We start from the raw sequence: 20531 nt of genomic DNA, 5'->3' as shown, positions 1-20531 counted from the left end.
CCGAAGCGTTCGCCGACTCGGAAGAGTTAAATTCCATTCCTTACTTAGATTTGTGTGTATTGGGTATATGTTGTGAAATTGTTAGATATTACTGCACTTGTCGGAGCTAGAAGCACAAGCATTTCGCTACACCCGCAATAACATCGGCTAAACACGTGTAAGTGACAAATAAAACTTAAGATAAGTTGAAAGAAAAAAGAAACCTGCACACTGCTTTTGCTAGTATCACTTTTTTATTGAAGCTTACGTTTCAGCCTCTCGGCCTTCGTCAGAGCTTATTGCTCTACAAAACGAATTAAACTATTTTTGGAATAATAATAATAATAATAATAATAATAATAATAATAATAAATGACACTTCTATTGTGCATTTCACAATCTCAAAGCGCATCAAAAGCAAAAAACAAACAAGCAACACATCCTGAGTAGCCTAGCTATAGTTGGCTAGGTCAACCAATAGAGGCCAAGTCTTTGAGTGCATGCATCCTCCAAAAAGATAGAGGGACAGTTCATGGCTTGATCAGAGAAAGGGGGACAGTTCATGGCTTGATCAGAGAAAGGTGGACAGTTCATGGCTTGATCAGAGAAAGGTGGACAGTTCATGGCTTGATCAGAGAAAGGTGGTCAGGAAGATGGAGTCTTGTGATGATCTAGTAGAGGGCTATTCTGGGAGTCATGTAGCCACTGCACTTCTCCTTCACAATGTATGTCACCCACTTGGGTGATGCCGCAGCAGCTCTGGGCGCCAGAAAGCTCACCACACACAGTTCAGAGTAGTAGCCAGTAGTCCTCATTACGAGCCCTCTGCCTCAGCACTGCATTCCTCTACTGCATCTCCCATTCTTCTCAAGCTTCAGGTGACTCTTCAATTTATACATGTGTAGGCTTACGGTACACTCAAGTTTACTCTAAATACGTCGTTCTAAATGCTAGCTACTTAGCTAATGTTAGCCCAAAACAACACAAAAAGGTCACTGGGTGGGGCAACAGACAATCCTTTCCGGTTCATATGAAGCCTCAACTGATCCTTAAGACAACTCGAAAGAAGACGTGTTCCGACTGTGAAAAATCATTTAGAATGGTCATCCTCCTTAGAATTACAAGTCAGAAAATCTGGCATCATCCTAGAGCTCCGACTTCTTCGACCTGAAGATCACCGACATCTCGATTTTTCCCAGTCGGAGCTCGTTTAGTTTCCCAATTCCCAGTTGTCTTGAACGCACCAAAAGTAGTACGTTTTGGCCATGGCATACTGCATACTTCTTACTAAACAGTATGTGCTAAATAGTACCTAATACGATTAGTACACAGTATGCGGTTTAAATAAGTAGTAGGCAAGCCAGATTTCGGACACGGCCAGTGTCTATTTATAGGTCATTGTATAGACCTCAGATTGCCGCAGGGAGTGACATGCTGTAGCTTTTGTGTATCACTGCATGTGCTGGAGCCAACTGGAGGCCCTGCAGCTAAACAACATCCATTAGTCAGAGTTGAGGGATGCGTGGCAACACGGGCAAACACACACGGCAGTGATATGAACCAGGCATCTGCTCTGTACATATCGCCTTTATCCCTCAGGGGTATTGAGAGAACCTCAACCCCCTATTGATACAGAGCAATGCACTACACTACCCAGGGCCAGCACAGAGAAGACTGACACAGAGAGAGCAGGGGCCATATGTTTCTAGCGTCTCAGAGTAGGAGGGCTGATTTAGGAACAGTTTTTATTTTAGATCACAATGATTACCCAAAGAGCACACATACACTTGTGGTCAAAAGTTTTGAGAATGACAAATATAAATTTTCACAAAGTCTGCTGCCTCAGTTTTGATGTCAATTTGCATATACTCCAGAATGTTATGAAGAGTGATCAGATTAATTGCAATTAATTGCAAAGTCCCTCTTTGCCATGAAAATGAACTTAATCCCCAAAAAACAGCCCTGCCACAAAAGGACCAGCTGACATCATGTCAGTGATTCTCTTGTTAACACAGGTGAGAGTGTTGACGAGGACAAGGCTGGAGATCACTCTGTCATGCTGATTGAGTTAGAATAACAGACTGGAAGCTTTAAAAGGAGGGTGGTGCTTGAAATCATTGTTCTTCCTCTGTTAAGCATGGTTACCTGCAAGGAAACGTGCCTTCATCATTGCTTTGCACAAAAAAGGCTTCACAGGCAAGGATATTGCTGCTAGTAAGATTGCACCTAAATCAACCATTTATCGGATCATCAAGAACTTCAAGGAGAGAGACTCAATTGTTGTGAAGAAGGCGTCAGGGCACCCAAGAAAGTCCAGCAAGCACCAGGACGGTCTCCTAAAGTTGATTCAGCTGCGGGATCGGGGCACCACCAGTGCAGAGCTTGCCCAGGAATGGCATCAGGCAGGTGTGAGTGCATCTGCACGCACAGTGAGGCGAAGACTTTTGGAGGATGGCCTGGTGTCAAGGGCAGCGAGGAAGCCACTTCTCTCCAGGAAAAACATCAGGGACAGACTGCTGAGGACTGGGGTAAAGTCATTTTCTCTGATGAATCCCCTTTCCGATTGTTTGGGGCATCCGGAAAAAAGGTTGTCCGGAGAAGACAAGGTGAACGCTACCATCAGTCCTGTGTCATGCCAACAGTAAAGCATCCTGAGACCATTCGTGTGGGGTTGCTTCTCAGCCAAGGGAGTGGGCTCACTCACAATTTTGCCTAAGAACACAGCCATGAATAAAGAATGGTACCAACACATCCTCCGAGAGCAACTTCTCCCAACCATCCAAGAACAGTGTGGTGACGAACAATGCCTTTTCCAGCATGATTGTGCACCTTGCCATAAGGCAAAAGTGATAACTAAGTGGCTCGGGGAACAAAACAGACATTTTGGGTCCATGGCCAGGTAACTCCCCAGACCTTAATCCCATTGAGAACTTTTGGTCAATCCTCAAGAGGCGGGTGGACAAACAAAAACCCACAAATTCTGACAAACTCCAAGCATTGATTCTGCAAGAATGGGCTGCCATCAGTCAGGATGTGGCCCAGAAGTTAATTGACAGCATGCCAGGGCGGATTGCAGAGGTCTTGAAAAAGAAGGGTCAACGCTTTAAATATTGACTCTTTGCATAAACGTAATGTAATTGTCAATAAAAGCCTTTGACACTTATGGAATGCTTGTAATTATACTTCAGTATACCATAGTAACATCTGACAAAAATATCTAAAAAACACTGAAGCTGCAAATTTGTGAAGACCAATACTTGTGTCATTCTCAAAACTTTTGACCACGACTGTACAGTAGTGTGAAGATTCAGACTGTGCAAGTCCCTCTACAGCCCACACTGAGCTGTTCTAATCAATCTGAAGCCACCGCGCCAGGAGCAGAAATGTCCCTTATAACTCACCCATCACAAAACACCATTGTCACATAAGTAACGTATGAGTCTCTCCCACACCTCACAGCGCTAGATCATCATTCAGTGTCACACATAAAATATTGCCTAGCATTCGTACTTCACCTGGCAGGACCAGCACACGCTGTACAGAGAAGTACCACAGTGTACAAAGTATACTGTACACTACACACACACACACACATATCAGAATTCACATGGCTTTTATATACTGTTGTCAATAGTCTAATTCACAAATCACTTAGGCTATTATGCGAATTTATTCATATGGCCTATTAGTCAGAAAGTACCTACTATTGGATCCCAAGTCGAACATTGCATAATGTTCCATCACTTTCTGCATTGGAACAGACAAGTTAGTCATCGTCACATGTGAAGAAGATGGGTGGTAAATTCTGAGAATGAATGTCATTTCTGTGACTTGTGAAAGTACTAGAGGAAGTGTGGAGAGATGACTGCTGTGTGCAGGGCCGGGCCAGGCTCTGCTGCAGTGCGATACAGCTAGGCCCCCTGTGAGGTGTGAACACTTCCAATTCTGATCAGCTCCGTCAGTGTCTGAGTAAGAGGGGGTGGTTGAGATTACTACACCATCCCAGAAAACCACAGCCACATTAAATATCAGAATGTCTTTACCAGGGAGGTCATTCATATGGCAATTGGCCATGCAGAGCCTCTACATTATCATTAAGAGTTCAGTCTGTGACAATTAAATTCTGAAAAGTGTGTTAGAAATTAATCTGAACTGAGATAAAAAATATATATATATATATTTACAATTGCTCAAGGTTAAATTTGGCCTTACCTTGCATGACTTGTTTCAGTCAGGACAAGGTGCCAAAAACGTTGAGTGGAGCTGAGCCCATCCAGCAGTTAAGTCTACACTAAGCACTTTATCCCTGGGAATCAATTAAGCGTTTTATTAGCCACTACATCCTCCTGCATCCACCACCACTGTATGGCTATAATTTAGAGCTTGGGACACTGCCAAGGGTGATTTTAAAACCTATGAAGACAGAGTCCTGCCACACAGCATGGAGTGTGAGGCACTGGCACAGCATTATGATGACAAACAGCAGTAAGGGCACTCTAGGCCGTTCACAGGGACCAAACCCTACAGCAAATCTAGCACGACTAGAAGGCGCATTCTGTTGAAACTGGATGAAGCAATGTAATCAATAGGCCTAGTATCATAGGCCTAGTATTTTAGTCAGTCAAATTCATAGCAAGCATAACACAGCCTAGCTATATCCTCAGTTTGAAGAACACCAGGAGGAAGCTTTGGAAAGAGGCAGCCAGACAGAGTCCTCTGGGGAAGCCGTTCTCTTCTGGCCGTGTGGTCTCCGTTTCCTGGGAAACAACAAACAGTATCATCACAGAGCCAAACCAGTGTGAAGCTGTCTGTCGCCCTCTGGAAGAACACAGTAAAACACATCACACTAATCCAACAGAGCTGGAACCGAGCTGAGGCTAGCTAGGGGAATCCTCAGTGAGGACTGAGAAAAGTCAAGTGCAGGTCATAGTGAGAAAGATACCACTCGCCAAATCACCTATAATTTGGGTGACCAATATGATGTAAGACAGAGCTGTCTTGTTAAGATGTACTGGTTAAGATACACAGAAGGCAGTAAGCAGCACTGACAGAGCAAGAGGGTCATTGAGTTGCATTAAGTCAGCTGTGTAATTGTCAAGGTATACAGCTCTGCTGAACACTGTGAATCACTTTAGAGTACATGTTACATCTAAGATGGACATATAAACCCCTCCCACAGTGGGTTCCCATTATGACTACTGTGCATCACAGCCACAGAGGGCTGAGGAAGAGAATACACCTGCTGGGCAGATGTGACTATACACAGACATTCTCACACCTGCCTTGCTCTCATTTCTCTGCTGCTGCTGGCTACCTGCAACAACTTACTGCACCAAACCCCTGCATCCAGCCAGTTTCTCCTCTTCTGCGCTGCTGAACCCAGCCTTGGACAAGAGCCCAGAGCTCAGAGGCAGCCTCAGTGCCACTGTCCGCTGCTACAGCCCCAGCATGAGTACAGCATACACAAGGTGATGGAATAACACACAGCCAGCCTCCCACAGCCAACTGTCACAACCTTTGGACTACAAACATCACAACATTAGAAAAACAGGTTATTTACATGTCTTGCTGGGGTGTGATGCATAAAGTTGACATTGTCTGCAACAGATGGGCACTGCAGCACTGACAGGAGCAGGTAAGGGTTCGGGCTCAAAACTCACCACTCAGTACAGACTGTGCGTTTGTGTCGTGTGTGTACCGCAAAGCTATTTTAAGGTGGTTCTCTATAAATCTGACAGCATGGCCAGTCCCCGGGATGAATTTAAGAGGACAGGTCATGCATAAAACATGAGACACAGACAGAGAGAGAGTGGGGAGACCGAGCAGAAATACACCCAGTGTAATATGGTATGCACAGATGCCTCTCAGTGAAGCAAGAGCAACAAACCAGTGGATCGACAGATATAGGAGGAGGCACAGACACAGTGAGTGAGGTATAAACAAAGACTAGATCCATACAATGCTAAATACTGCTGAATTGTATGTCATCTGCTCTGTGCTACAAGCACACACACTGCGGAAGGAGATAAGAGAAAGGGAGAGAGATGCTGGAGAGCGGAGCCTCAGCCCCAGCCATGATGCTCTAGTCTAACACTTACCTCTGCTCAGTGGCGCTGGCTATTGCTGACGCAGCGATTTGATCCTCCTGACGCAGGGCTGGGATGGAGGTAGAGCAGAGCAGGGATGGTACAGCCAGATTCCAAGAAGAAAAAAAACAGAGAGACGAGAGAAGAGTGAGGAGGATTGAGACAGGACTCGTGGATGGCTCCCCTCTAGTATGCGATCCTGTGTCAGTGGTTGTGTATCTGAGTGACGGAGAGAATGAGCATGGGTGTCTGAGCATGAGACAGTTAGAAAGAGAGACAGGTAGGGATAGAGAGAGAAATAAAGAGAGAGGGAGAGACAGAATGAATGTGTGTGTGTGATGAGTGAACCTTGAGAGTCAGTGAGAACAGATGCATTAAAAGGCACTCCCCCGCACCGCACACCTCCCTTTGCACTGTCAGCGGCACTAGAGTAAGCATGCGGAGGAACAGAGGGAGAGAGCAAAAAATAGAGAGAAGCAGGAATTGGCTTTGTCCAGTATTAATTAATTAAAGCGATGATTGGAGAGAATGGAGACAATGGCAGGGAACCATTTTCTCAGAGACGAGGGCAAGGCTTGTATCTAATCACTGAAGCACAAAAAAGCCTTTGAGTGGGTTAAAAGCCTGGCTGACGCTATATTATTATTTCCCTTTTTCCATAGAGAGAAAAAAGAGCAAACACAGCAATTAGGCTACACAATCTGACTGCCTTTCCTCTCAATGCATTACATGAAATCTTGTATTAGACGGAGTACAAGGGCTGCAAACTGAAATGGAGTTGTGCATTTCATTTGCTACACAATCCTTTTTCGCATGTGGGTTAGGGGATGGTGCTAGGCGCAATTAAGTTAATGCCTGTTCAACGTTGGTCTGACCAATCAGAATCTATGCTTCAAGATTGTTTTGATCACGCGGACTGGGAAAAGTTCCGGGTCGCCTCAGAGAATATTAGAGGTATACTCTGACTCAATGACTGGGTTCATCAGAAAGTGCAAGGACGATGTTGTTCCCACTGTGACAATTAGAAGTTATCCACACCAAAAACTGTGGATAAATTGCAGCATTCGCACAAAACTGAAAGCGCGAACAACCGCATTTAACCATGGCAAGGTGACTGGGAACATGGACGTCTACAAACAGACCAGCTATGACATCTGTAAGGCAATCAAAGAGGTAAAACAACAGTACAGGGACAAAGTGGAGTCAATTCAACAGCTCAGAAAACCGATGCGTATTTGGCAGGGACTCCAGACAATCACGGATTATAAAGAGAAAGCCAGCCACGTCGCAGACACCGATGCCTCGCTCCCGGATAAGCTAAACACCTTCGCCCGCTTCGAGGAAAACATTGAGCCGCTGACACGGGCCTCCTCCGCTCACGAGGACTGTGTGCCTTTGTTCTCCGTGGCCGGTGTGAGTAAGTCATTTAAGTGTGTTAACCTCGCAAGGCTGCAGAGGGCATCACAAGCTGCATCCTCAGAGCATGTGCAGCCCAGCTGGCTGGAGTGTTTACAGACATATTCAATCTCTCCATACCCCAGTCTGTTGTTCCCACTTGCTTCAAGATGTCCACCATTGTTCTTGTACCCAAGAATGCGAAGGTAACTGAACTAAATGACTATCGCCCCATAGCACTCACTTCTCTCATCATATGAAGTGCTTTGAGAGAGGCAAGTTAAGGACCATATCTCTCTCCACCTTACACGACACCGTAGACCTACTACAATTTGTATTCCACCCCAACAGATCCACGGACTACGCAATCGCAATTACACTGCCCTATCCCACCTTGACAAGAGAAATACCTACATAAGAATCCTGTTAATCAACTACATAGTTCCCTCCAAGCTCATCACTAAGCTCAGGGCCATTGGTCTGAACCCCTCCCTGTGTAACTGGGTTCTGGACTTCCTGACAGGCCGACCCCAAGTGGTGAAGGTAGGCAACAACACCTCCGCCACGCTGATCCTCAACACAGGGGCCCCACAGGGGTGCGTGCTCAGCCCCCTCCTGCACTCCCTGTTCACCCATGACTGCATGGCCACGCACGTATCCAACTCAATCATCATGTTTGCTGATGAAAACAGTGGTAGGCATGATTACCAACAATGACGAGACAGCCTACAGGGAGGAAGTGAGAGCCCTGGCGGAGCGGTGCCATGAAAATAAACTCTTCCTCAACAAAACGAAGGAGCTGATCGTGGACTACAGGAGACAGCAAAGAGAGCATGCCCCCATCCACCGATGGGGTTGCAGTTTAGAGGGTCAAAAGCTTCAAGTTCCTCGGCCTGCGCGTAACTGACACCCTGAAATGGTCCCTTCACATAGACAGTGTGGTAAAGGCGGCGCAACAGCTCTGAGAAATTCATCTTGGCCCCTAAGACCCTTACGAACTTACAGATGCACCATTGAGAGCATCCTGTCGGCTGTATCAGCGCCTGGTACGGCAACTGCACCGTCCGCAACTACAGGGCTCTCCAGAGGGTGGTGCGGTCAGCCCAACGCATCAGGGGCACACGGCATGCCCTCCAGGACATTTACAGCACCAGGTGTCACAGGAAGGCCAAGAAGATCATCAAGGACCCCAGGCGCCACAGCCTGTTCACCCAGCTACCATCTAGAAGGTGGAGACCCCAGGTGCATCAAAGCTGTGACCGAGAAACTGATAAAAAGCTTCTATCTCCAGGCCATCAGACTGTTAAAACAGTCACCACTAGGGCTGTTGCGGTGACCGTATTACCGCCACACCGGCGGTCACGAGTCATGAAGGCAGTCAAATTCCAAGTGACCGTTTAGTCACGGTAATTAGGCTTTTCCAAGCTTGGATGCTGCTGATGGTCATTAGTAGCCTACCAAACTTGCTAACTGCCTGGTACTCAGCACTATTGTCCCTCTAATCACTCTGACATCAATGCAAATGTAATGGGAAATCTAATCAAACACTTGATGAGAGCCCATGAGCTCACGTTGTGCAACATTTCTATAGGCAATGCAATTGCGTGAGAAAACAGAGTGATGGCCTCTATTAAAAAGAGGATCCATCAGCTTTCTATAGGCTCCTAATATTAAGCACTTTGCTTATCTTTACAACAGGAGTATAGCCCACCTGGCTGGCATGAAAATGAACCATGGCAAAAGCGTTCGCCAGTCGCTATTTAAGTGCATAGATGACATGTCTTTTTTCCCGCTGCCCCTATTTCGAGACAGGTGCATGATAATGGTCCATTCTAAATCAAAATTAATTTCACACATCTATTATTTAGTATATGTAAAGACAAGATTAAATCAAGAATTGTCTGATGGGTGACAATATTGTGAATTATATATTATCACTTGTGAATGATGCCCCGCATAAGTCATAGTCGCACACCTCATGTAGCCTAGCCCATAGGCCTATATGTTTTGATAAGGTTTGTATCACAACTAAAGTAGCCAAATAACGTCTTAAAATTAAGCACATTAATCTGCTTTACAAGGGGTGTAGAGCCTAACTGCATTTGCGGTCACTTTTGATAATGGTGTTTTCCCGCTAATGGAACATTCGCGCTTATTGCCTACTGCCATGTATGCGTTGCTGTGCTTATGTGAAGAAATAGCCTAATAGTTTATAAAAAATTTAGGCTAAATGTTCTGATCTGTTGCGTCCTCCACATTGCGTAAAACAGTTTTTTTTAATGCTAGTGGTTGTATTAATTTGGGATCTATCGCATCCCACAACTGTCCCAGACTATGTTTGGAATATTTATTTATCGCACAGAATAGGTCAACTTTTGTACTATGGGGGATAGTAGATTGACATAGGCTAATACTTTTGCTGTTCGTTAGGCCTTCTCATCTTGTTGGCTTACGAAAAGTAAACGCGCACAGTTGCGTCCCCGATGTGTCTCTTCACTTGTAGCCTGTGAGAAAGACCCGATCACGTGATGGAGAGCCATGTGAGTGAGAGGTGCTTCGGAGCGCGCAGCACTCAGGGAGAAGGGCACAACGCAGCATTCCGGGCCAATGGCACAACGGCCACAAAAGGCATGCATTATGGCCACACAAAGGGGATGCCGCCATGAAATTCGAGGCATTATCAAGTGCTTGTCAAATTGTGAATGAGAGACTGATTAAGTGTGTACAGCCTGAGCAATAAAACAAAGCAGAGCTCTTCAAGCAACATTTTTCAAATCATTAGAGTCGCATGATGCAGCCTTACAATGTAAAAAAAATCTAAACATATAGCCCAACGTTTGTAGAACTAACTGTAAGTCGCTCTGGATAACAACTAAAGTTACATTAATAACTCTAAATTAAGCATATAGGTGTAACTATTTATTTGTTAACAGCTCCACACAGAATAGATGCATGTGCGCACACCCTCAAATCGTTTGAGAAAATATCATTTCTATTTGATTCAGCTTTGTTCAATTCATACTATAAAATAATATAAAACAATGCCACGGAATTCTAAGCAAATCTTGTTTGCTAAATGAACTAGTGTAGCCAACAACCATTTGGCATAGCCAGATCAGGACCTAACATAAGGACAACTCAGAGTCTGCTATTCTGAAATAGACTACATTTTCTTCATATCATGCTTCTTTAGACCGGTTTAAAATAAACAATGGATTTATAGTGAAGGTGTAGGCTATATTACATGGATTTAGACTTTTTTAAATGTAGATGTTCCAAAGGTCTGCATCAGTGCTGCATCAGTGCCTTGTAGGCTGTGTGTGGAAGCCAGGAGATGCTAAATGCGTTTATGTTAATTAACAGTAAATTACCGTGAGACCGGCAGATATTTGCTTGACAATCACCGGCGGAGGAAATTTTGTGACCACCAAAGCTCTAGTCACCACTAGCTGGCCTCCACCCAGTACCCTGCCCTGAACCTTAGTCACTGTTACTAATAATAATAATAATAATAATAATAATAATAATAATAATAATAATAAGCCATTTAGCAGACGCTTTTATCCAAAGCGACTTACAGTCATGCGTGCATAATTTTTTTTTGTGAATGGGTGGTCCCGGGGATCGAACCCACTACCTTGGCGTTACAAGCGCCGTGCTCTACCAGCTGAGCTACAGAGGACCACTAGCCGGCTAAGACCTGGTACGCCAACCTTCACATTAGACACTGCTTTGCCCTATGTACAGTACATAGTTATTGAACACTAATTACTTAAAAATCATACAATGTGATTTTCTGGATTTTTGTTTTAGATTCCATCTCTCACAGTTGAAGTGTACCTATGATAAAAATTACAGACCTCTACATGCTTTGAAAGTAGGAAAACCTGCAAAATCGGCAGTGTATCAAATACTTGTTCTCCCCACTGTATAACTACGTCTGTACACACCTTTTCTATTCATATACTGTCCGAACACACACAATATATACAAAAGTATGTGGACACCCCTTCAAATTGGTGGAGTCAGCTATTTCAGCCACACCCTTTGCTGACAGGTGTATAAAATAGATCACACAGCCATGCAATCTCCATAGACAAACATTGGCAGTAGAATGGCCTTACTGAAGAGCTCAGTGACTTTGAACACGGCACCATCATAGGATGCCACCTTTCCAACAAGTCAGTTCGTCAAATTTCTGCCCTGCTAAAGCTGTCCAGGTCAACTGTAAGTGCCGATATTGTGAAGTGGCAACGTCTAGGAGCAACAACAGCTCAAACGCAAAGTGGTAGGCCAAACAAGCTCACAGAATGGGACTGCCGAGTGCTGAAGCACGTCAAAATAGTCTGTCCTCGGTTGCAACACTCACTACAGAGTTCCAAACTGCACCTGGAAGCAATGTCAGCACAAGAACTGTTCGTCGGGAGCAGCCGCACACAAGCCTAAGATCACCATGCGCAATGCCAAGCGTCGGCTGGAGTGGTGTAAAGCTCGCTGCCATTGGACTCTGGAGCAGTGGAAAAGCATTCTCTGGTGTGATGAATTACGCTTCACCATCTGGCAGTCCGACGGACAAATCTGGGTTTGGCGGATGCCAGGACAACACTACCTGCCCCAATGCATAGTGCCAACTAAAGTTTGGTGGAAGAAAAATAATGGTCTGGGGCTGTTTTTCATGGTTTAGGCTAGGCCCATTAGTCTCAGTGAAGGGAAATCCTAATGCTACAGCATAGAATGATATTCTAGACAATTCTGTGCTTCCAACTTTGTGGCAACAATTTGGGGAATGCCCTTTCCTGTTTCAGCATGAAAATGCCCCCGTGCACAAAGCGAGGTTCATACAGAAATGGTTTGTTGTGATCGGTGTGGAAGAACTTGACTGGCCTGCACAGACCTCTGACCTCAACCCCATCGAACACCTTTGGGATGAATTGGAACACCGACTGCGAGTCAGGCCTAATCGCCCAACATCAGTGCCTAACCTCACTAATGCTATTGTGGCTGAATGGAAGCAAGTCCCCTCAGCAATGTTCCACCATCTAGTGGAAAGCCTTCCCAGAAGAGTGGAGGCTGTTATAGCAGCAAAGGGGGGACCAACTCCATATTAATGCCCATGATTTTGGAATGAGATGTTCGACGAGCAGGTGTCCACATACTTTTGGTATATTAGGTACACCCATCTAGTACCATGTCGAACCCTCCTTTACCTACAGAACAGCCCGAATTCTTCGGGGCATGGATTCTACAAGTCGGACACGTTCCACAAGCAGGATGGATCCATGGACTCATGCTGCCTACGCCAAATCCTGACTCCGCGATCAGCATAACGCAACAGTAACGGGGGATTTGTCGGACTAGGCGTTGATTTTCCAGAGCAGGTGTTCATGTTTTCTACACTCAGTGTATATATACACACTGAGTATACCAAACATTAGGAACACCTTCCTAATATTGAGTTTCACCCCCCCGCCCCTACCCTCAGAACAGCCTCAATTCATTGGGGCATGGACTCTACGAGGTGTCTAAAGCGTTCCACAGGGATGCTGGCCCATGTTGACTCCAATGCTTCCCACAGTTGTTTCAAGTGGGCTGGATGTCCTTTGGGTGGTGGACCATTCTTGATACAAAACAGGAAACTGTTGAGCGTGTAAAACCCAGCAGCATTCAGTTCTTGACACAAACCGGTGTGCCTGGCACCTACTACCATATCCTGATCATAGGCACTTAAATATTTTGTGTCACCCTCTGAATGGCTCGATTGTCTCAAAGCTTAAAAATCCTTCTTTAACTTGTCTCCTCCACCTCATCTACACTGATTGAAGTGGATTTAACATGTGACATCAATAACGGACCATAGATTTAACCTGGTCAGTCTGTCATGGAAAGAGCAGATGTTCTTAATGTTTTTCAAACACACACAGTATACAAAACATTAAGAACATCTGAGAAATACACTACCAGTCAAAAGTTCGGACACACCTACTCATTCAAGGGTTTTTCTTTATTTTTACATTGTAGAATAATAGTGAAGACATCAAAACTATGAAGTAACACATATGGAATCATGTAATAACCAAAAAAGCGTTAAATCAAAATATATTTTATTTTATAGATACTTCAAAGTAGCCACCCCTTTGCCTTGATGACAGCTTTGCACTCTCTTGGCATTCTCTCAACCAGCTTCATGAGGTAGTCACCTTGGAATGCATTTCAATTAACAGGTGTGCCTTGTTAAAAGTTAAATTTGTGGAATTTCTTTCCTTCTTAATGCGTTTGAGCCAATCAGTTGTGTTGTGACAAGGTAGGGGGGTATACAGAAGATAGCCCTATTTGGTAAAATACCAAGTCCATATTATGTCAAGAACAGCTCAAATAAGCAAAGAGAAACAACAGTCCATCATTAATTTAAGACATGAAGCTCAGTCAATACAGAAAATGTCAAAACACTGATTTATTTAGAATTCAAGGCACACTTAACCAGCATGGGTACCACAGCATTCTGCAGCTATACGCCATCCCATCTGGTTTGGGCTTAGGACTATCATTTGTTTTTAACAGGACAATGACCCAACACACCTCCAGGCTGTGTAAGGGCTATTTTACCAAGAAGGAGAGTGATGGAGTGCTGAATCAGATGACCTGGACTCTACAATCCCCCGACTTCAAACAAATTGAGATGGTTTGGGATGAGTCGGACCGCGGAGTGAAGGAAAAGCAGCCAACAAGTGCTCAGTATATGTGGGAACTCCTTCAAGACTGTTGGAAAAGCATTCCAAGTGAAGGTGGTTGAGAGAATGCCAAGAGTGTGCAAAGCTGTCATCAAGGGTGGCTATTTGAAGAATCTCAAATATCAAAAATATTTTGATATGTTTGGAACACTTTTTTGGTTACTACATGATTCCATATCTGTTATTTCATAGTTTTGATGTCTTCACTATTATTCTACATTGTAGAAAATAGTATAAATAAAGAAAAACCCTTGAATGAGCAGGTGTCCAAACTTTTGACCGGTACAGTGTTTGTGTGTGATATATAGATACACACACACACACAGAGTGCATTCGGAAAGTATTCAGACCCCTTGACCTTTTCCACATTTTCTTACTTTACAGCCTTATTCTAAAATGTATTAAATTGTTCCCCCCCATCAATCTACACACAACACCCCATAATGACAAAGCAAAAACAGGTTTTTAGAAATGTTTGCACAATATATATATATATATTCACATTTAGTGAAGTGTTCAGACCCTTTACTCAGTACTTTGTTGAAACACCTTTGTCAGCGATTACAGCCTTGAGTCTTCTTGGGTATGATGCTACAAGCTTGGCACACCTGTATTTGGGGAGTTTCTCCCACTCCTCTCTGCAGATCCTCTGAAGCTCTGTCAGGTTGGATGGGGAGCGTCACTGCACAGCTATTTTCAGGTTTTTCCAGAGATGTTCGATCAGGTTCAAGTCCGGCCTCTGGCTGGGCCACTCAAGGACATTCAGAGACTTGTCCCAAAGCCACTCCTGCGTTGTCTTGGCTGTGTGCTTAGGGTCGTTGTCCTGAGGTCCTGAGCGCTCTGGAGCAGGTTTTCATCAAGGGTCTCTGTCCATCTTTCCCTCGATCCTGACTAGTCTCCCAGTCCATGCCGCTGAAAAACATCCCCACAGCATGATCCTGCCACCACAATGCTTCACCGTAGGGATGGTGCCAGGTCACCTCCAGACGTGACGCTTGGCATTCAGGCCAAAGAGTTCAATCTTGGTTACATCAGACTAGAGAATCTTGTTTCTCATGGTCTGAGTTCTTTAGGTGCCTTTTGGCAAACTCCAAGCGGGCTGTCGTGCCTTTTACTGAGGAGTGTTTTCTGTCACTCTACCATAAAGGCCTGATTGGAGTGCTGCAGAGATGGTTGTCCTTCTGGAAGGTTCTCCGATCTCCACAGAGGAACTCTGGAGCTCTGTCAGAGTGACAATCGGGTTCTTGGTCACCTCCCTGATTAAGGCCCTTCTTCCACGATTGCTCAGTTTGGCAGGGCGGCCAGCTCTAGAAAGAGTCTTGGTGGTTCCAAACTTCTTCCATTTAAGAATGATGGAGTCCACTGTGTTCTTGGGGACCTTCAATGCTGCAGAAATTTTTTGGTATCCTTCCCCAGATCTGTGCCTCGACACAATCCTGTCTCGGAGCTCTACGGACAATTCCTTCGACCTCATGGCTTGGTTTTTTCTTTGACATGCACTTCAACCGTGGGACCTAATATAGACAGGTGTGTGCCTTTCCAAATCATGTCCAGTCAATTGAATTTACCACAGGTGGACTCCAAATCAAGTTGTAGAAATATCAAGGATGATCAATGGAAACAGGATGCACCTGAGCTCAATTTTGAGTCTCATCGCAAAGGGTCTGAATACTTATTTAAATAAGGTATTTCTGGGTTTTAATGTTATATACATTTGCAAAACTGTATAAAAACCTGTTTTCGCTTTGTCATTATGGGGTATTGTGTGTAGATTGATGAGGAAAAACATTTATTTCACCCATTTTAGAATAAGGCTGTAACGTAACACAATGTGGAAAAAGTCAAGGGGTCTGAATACTTTCCGAAGGCACTGTATATTTTACACTGAACAAAAATATAAACTTGATTGATATATCGGGATATTCTCTTTGAAGACATATCATAATCGACAATGACAATATTATTTTTGCACTAGTTGGCTGTACCTGCACAAAAACTCCAGTATTCTTCCTTCATAGCTTGTTCTCCATCTTTTGCCAATATGTTGTTTTCAGCACTTTTATTTCCATGACTGATCAAAACTTGTTTTCTCATGGTTCTCTCGTCCCTCTGCAGCAGACATATGGTGAGCAATATGTTTAGAACATCGAATCGCAATAAAATCACAGTATCAAATCGCAATACATATCGGCACCTAAGCATTGTGATATCGTGTCGTGAGGTCACTGGCAATTCCCAGCCCTATCTACAAATGTAGTATGTACACTGAACAAAAATATAAACGCAACATGTAAAGTGTTGGTCCCATGTTCCATGAGCTGAAATAAAAGATCCCCGAATTTTACCATTCGCAAAAAAAGCTTATTTCTCTCAAATTCTGCACACAAATTTGTTCACATCCCTGTTAGTGAACATTTCTCCTTTGCCAAAATAATCCATCCACCTGACAAGTGTGGAATATCAAGATGCTGATTAAACAGCATGATCATTACACAAGTGCACCTTGTGCTGGGAACAATAAAAGGCCACTCTAAAATGTGCAGTTGTCATACAACACAATGCCACAGATGTCTCAAGTTTTGACGGAGCATGCAATTAGCATGCTGACTGCAGGAATGTCCACCAGAGCTGTTGCCAGAGAATTGAATATTAATTTCTCTACCATAAGCCACCTCCAACATCGTTTTAGAGAATTTGGCAGTACGTCCAACCAGCCTCACAACCACAGACCACGTGTAACCACGCCAGCCCAGGACCTCCACATCTGGCTTCTTCACCTGTGGGATCGTCTGAGACCAGCCACCCGGACAGCTGATGAAACTGTGGGTTTGCACAACCGAATAATTTCTGCACCCACTGTCAGAAACCGTCTCAGGGAAGCTCATCTGCGTGCTCGTGATCTTCACCAGGGTCCTGATCTGAGTGCAGTTTGGCGTCGTAACCGACTTCAGTGGGCAAATACTCACCTTCGATGGCCACTGACACACTGGAGAAGTGTGCTCTTCACGGATTAATCCCGGTTTTGACTGTACCGGGCAGATGGCAGAGCATAATAATAATAATAATAATAATAATAATAATAATAAGCCATTTAGCAGACGCTTTTATCCAAAGCGACTTACAGTCATGTGCGCATACATTTTTACATATGGGTGGTGCCGGGGATCGAACCCACTACCCTGGCGTTACAAGCGCCGTGCTCTACCAGCTGAGCTACAGAGCATGTATGGCGTCGTGTGGGCGAGCGGTTTGCTGATGATAACGTTGTGAACAGAGTGCCCCATGGTGGCGGTGGGGTTATGGTATGGGAAGGCATAAGCTACGGACAACGAACACAATTGCATTTGAGCGATGGCAATTTGAATGCACATGACGAGATCCTGAGCCCCATTGTCGTGCCATTCATCCGCCGCAATCACCTCAAGTTTCAGCATGATAATGCACGGCCCCATGTTGCAAGGATATGTTCCTGGAAGCTGAAAATGTCCCAGTTCTTCCATGGCCTGCATACTTACCAGACATGTCACCCATTGAGCATGTTTGGGATGCTCTGGCTCGGTGTACGACAGCGTGTTCCAGTTCCCGCCAATATCCAGCAACTTCGCACAGCCATTGAAGAGGAGTGGGACAATATTCTATAGGCCACATTCAACAGCCTGATGAACTTTATGCGAAGGAGATGTGTCGTGCTACCATGAGTTAAATGGTTGTCACACCAGATACTGTTTTTCTGATCCACGCTCCTACCTTTTAAGATATCTGTATTCCCAGTCATGTGAAACCCATAGATTAGGGCCTAATGAATTTATTTCAATTGACTGATTTCCTTATATGAACTGTAACTCAGTAAAATCTTTGAAATTGTTGCGTTATATTTTTGTTCAGTGTAGATGCAGAAAGTAAACAGCATAATGGGTCAATATCCGCAACAACTAAGAGCGTTGAAGCGTGAGGCTCAACGTCTCCAATGTTTTGGTGCCCTGGCTACCACGTTGTGTACAGCATGAAGCGAACCCCTGCACATGCACAGATACTGTGTGTGACTGTGTGAGAGCGAAGTGTTGCATCTAGCTCATCTCAATATCCAAGCATATTCATTGATGATAGGCCCTGCTTTACTGAATTTGCGAGACATTGCAAACCAAGAAATTGCGAGATACGACATTACATTGTGAAATAGAGCTTTTGATTGCCGATAGATGGGCCTAGCGCACGGTTCTGACTCTGCCTATACTGTGCCCTTCCCCTTTCTCTACGTCCCTCACTATGAAAGATGGGACTGTTTGTGTTTGCAGAAATACAGCAACTGAATCTTGACACTGAGAAATGGGAGTTGACACTGGGAATCAAGGTGCAAGGAATCAATTATTTTCGAGTCGACTATCCACCACTATGTCAGTGTCGTTCACAGTTGGAAAAATGGCAGAGAAAGGCAAGCGACAGCAGCGAAGTCCTGTATGCCAATACTTTGAGAGGTTAAATGAGGAGGAAATGTAAACTTTGCGTGGTGGAATTGGAGTACAGTAATGGTACTACAGGGGCAATGCTTAAACATCTGAAAGGGACGCACCGTCAGACCCAAAATGTTGCTGGCAGCAGCGCAGCTGCATTGTGAATTCACGTGGAAGTTTATGAATTTCTTACAGTTTTAACGGAAAACCTATTAAAATAATATCAGTTTAAACTTTTCAATTTGTCACATCCCTAGTCCAAAAGGGTCACCTAGTAGCTACAGTACAGTAGTGCCCAGTCTCACACAACTTTGATTTCCCAATTCTCTGGTCACCAGAAGAAGAAAAAAACTCCTCAAAACCCTAAAACACTGTCATGATATTGGCAGTCGGTCATTACTGTTATTGTCAGCTTATGACAACTGACAATACACTTATGACAAACATGTATCAGCTAGCCTATAGGTGTGAAGGTAGCAAATTGGCTTGGCTAAGGGCCTCTTTACACTACTTTGACGACACAAACTAAGTCCAGGAGAGATACTTGTGTAGTGTAAAGAGGTGGTGCTAGAATCAAATCTCTTTAAGAGATGTCTCCCACACTACCTCCGAAGGTAGTCTGGGAGACATCTAAACTAGTTGACTCATAACATGTAGTCCCCGCGGTTCTATCCGCGAGGAGGGCGGGCTTAGGGTCATTAAATATTGTGTGGCTGAAAGGTTGAATAAAGAGAAAACAATACCTTTAAAAAAATCCATGAATGTATCATTCTTGTGAAATCCATACACACTACCGGTCAAAAGTTTTAGAACACCTACTCATTCAAGGGTTTTTCTTTATTTTTACTATTTTCTACATTGTAGAATAATAGTAAAGACATCAAAACTATGAAATAACACATGGAATCATGTAGTAACCAAAAAAAGTGTTAAACAAATCAAAATATATTTTATAATTTCAGATTCTTCAAAAATAGCCACCCTTTGCATTGATGACAGCTTTGCACACTCTTGGCATTCTCTCAACCAGCTTCATGAGGAAGTCACCTGGAATGCATTTCAATTAACAGGTGTGCCTTCTTAAAAGTTAATTTGTGGAATTTCATTCCTTCTTAATGCATTTGAGCCAATCAGTTGTGTTGTGACAAGGTGTGTGTGTGTGTGGGGGGGCATACAGAAAATAGCCCTATTTGGTAAAAGACCAAGTCCATATTATGGCAAGAACAGCTCCAATAAGCAAAGCGAAACGACAGTCCATCATTACTTTAAGACAAGAAGGTCAGTCAATACAAAACATTTCAAGAACTTTGAAAGTTTCTTCAAGTGCAGTCGCAAAAACCATCAAGCGCTATGATGAAACTGGCTCTCATGAGGACCGCCACAGGAATGGAAGATCCAGAGTTACCTCTGCTGCAGAGGATAAGTCCATTAGAGTTACCAGCCTCAAATTGCAGCACAAATAAATGCTTCAGAGTTCAAGTCACAGACACATCTCAACATCAACTGTTCAGAGGAGACTGTGTGCATCAGGCCTTCATGGTCAAATTGCTGCAAACCACTACTAAAGGACACCAATAAGAAGAAGAGACCTGCTTGGGCCAAGAAACACGAGCAATGGACATTAGACCAGTGAAAATGTGTCCTTTGGTCTGGAGTCCAAATTTGAGATTTTTCGTTCCAACCGCCGTGTCTTTGTGAGATGCGGTGTGGGTGAACAGATGATCTCCGCATGTGTAGTTCCCACCGTAAAGCATGGAGGAGGATGTGTTATGGTGTGCTTTGCTGGTGACACTGTCTGTGATTTATTTAGAATTCAAGGCACACTTAACCAGCATGGGTACCACAGCAGTCTGCAGCGATACGCCATCCCATCTGGTTTGGGCTTAGTGGGA

At 44.2% G+C, this 20531-nt stretch overlaps 1 protein-coding gene across 6 annotated transcripts in view; it reads right to left on the bottom strand.

Moving 5' to 3' along the window:
* The window catches only part of kcnab2a (potassium voltage-gated channel subfamily A regulatory beta subunit 2a), a 179478-nt gene that overhangs the window by 137327 nt on the left and 21620 nt on the right, over positions 1–20531 (bottom strand). For 4 of the 6 annotated variants that reach the window (XM_041888394.2, XM_041888398.2, XM_041888397.2 and 1 more), the window contains exon 2: positions 6078–6135. The exons of 1 other annotated variant lie outside the window; for it this stretch is intronic. The gene's annotated coding sequence lies outside the window, so the exon portion shown is untranslated. Of the gene's footprint in view, positions 1–6077; positions 6416–20531 lie in introns of those variants that run through there. One more of the 6 variants, XM_045222890.1, reaches the window with a different exon arrangement.

Source organism: Coregonus clupeaformis, chromosome 10 (assembly GCF_020615455.1).
Source record: "Coregonus clupeaformis isolate EN_2021a chromosome 10, ASM2061545v1, whole genome shotgun sequence".
NCBI lineage: Eukaryota > Metazoa > Chordata > Actinopteri > Salmoniformes > Salmonidae > Coregonus > Coregonus clupeaformis.
The sequence above is the reverse complement of the archived record's forward strand: the minus strand, read 5'-3'. Positions and strand labels throughout refer to the sequence as shown.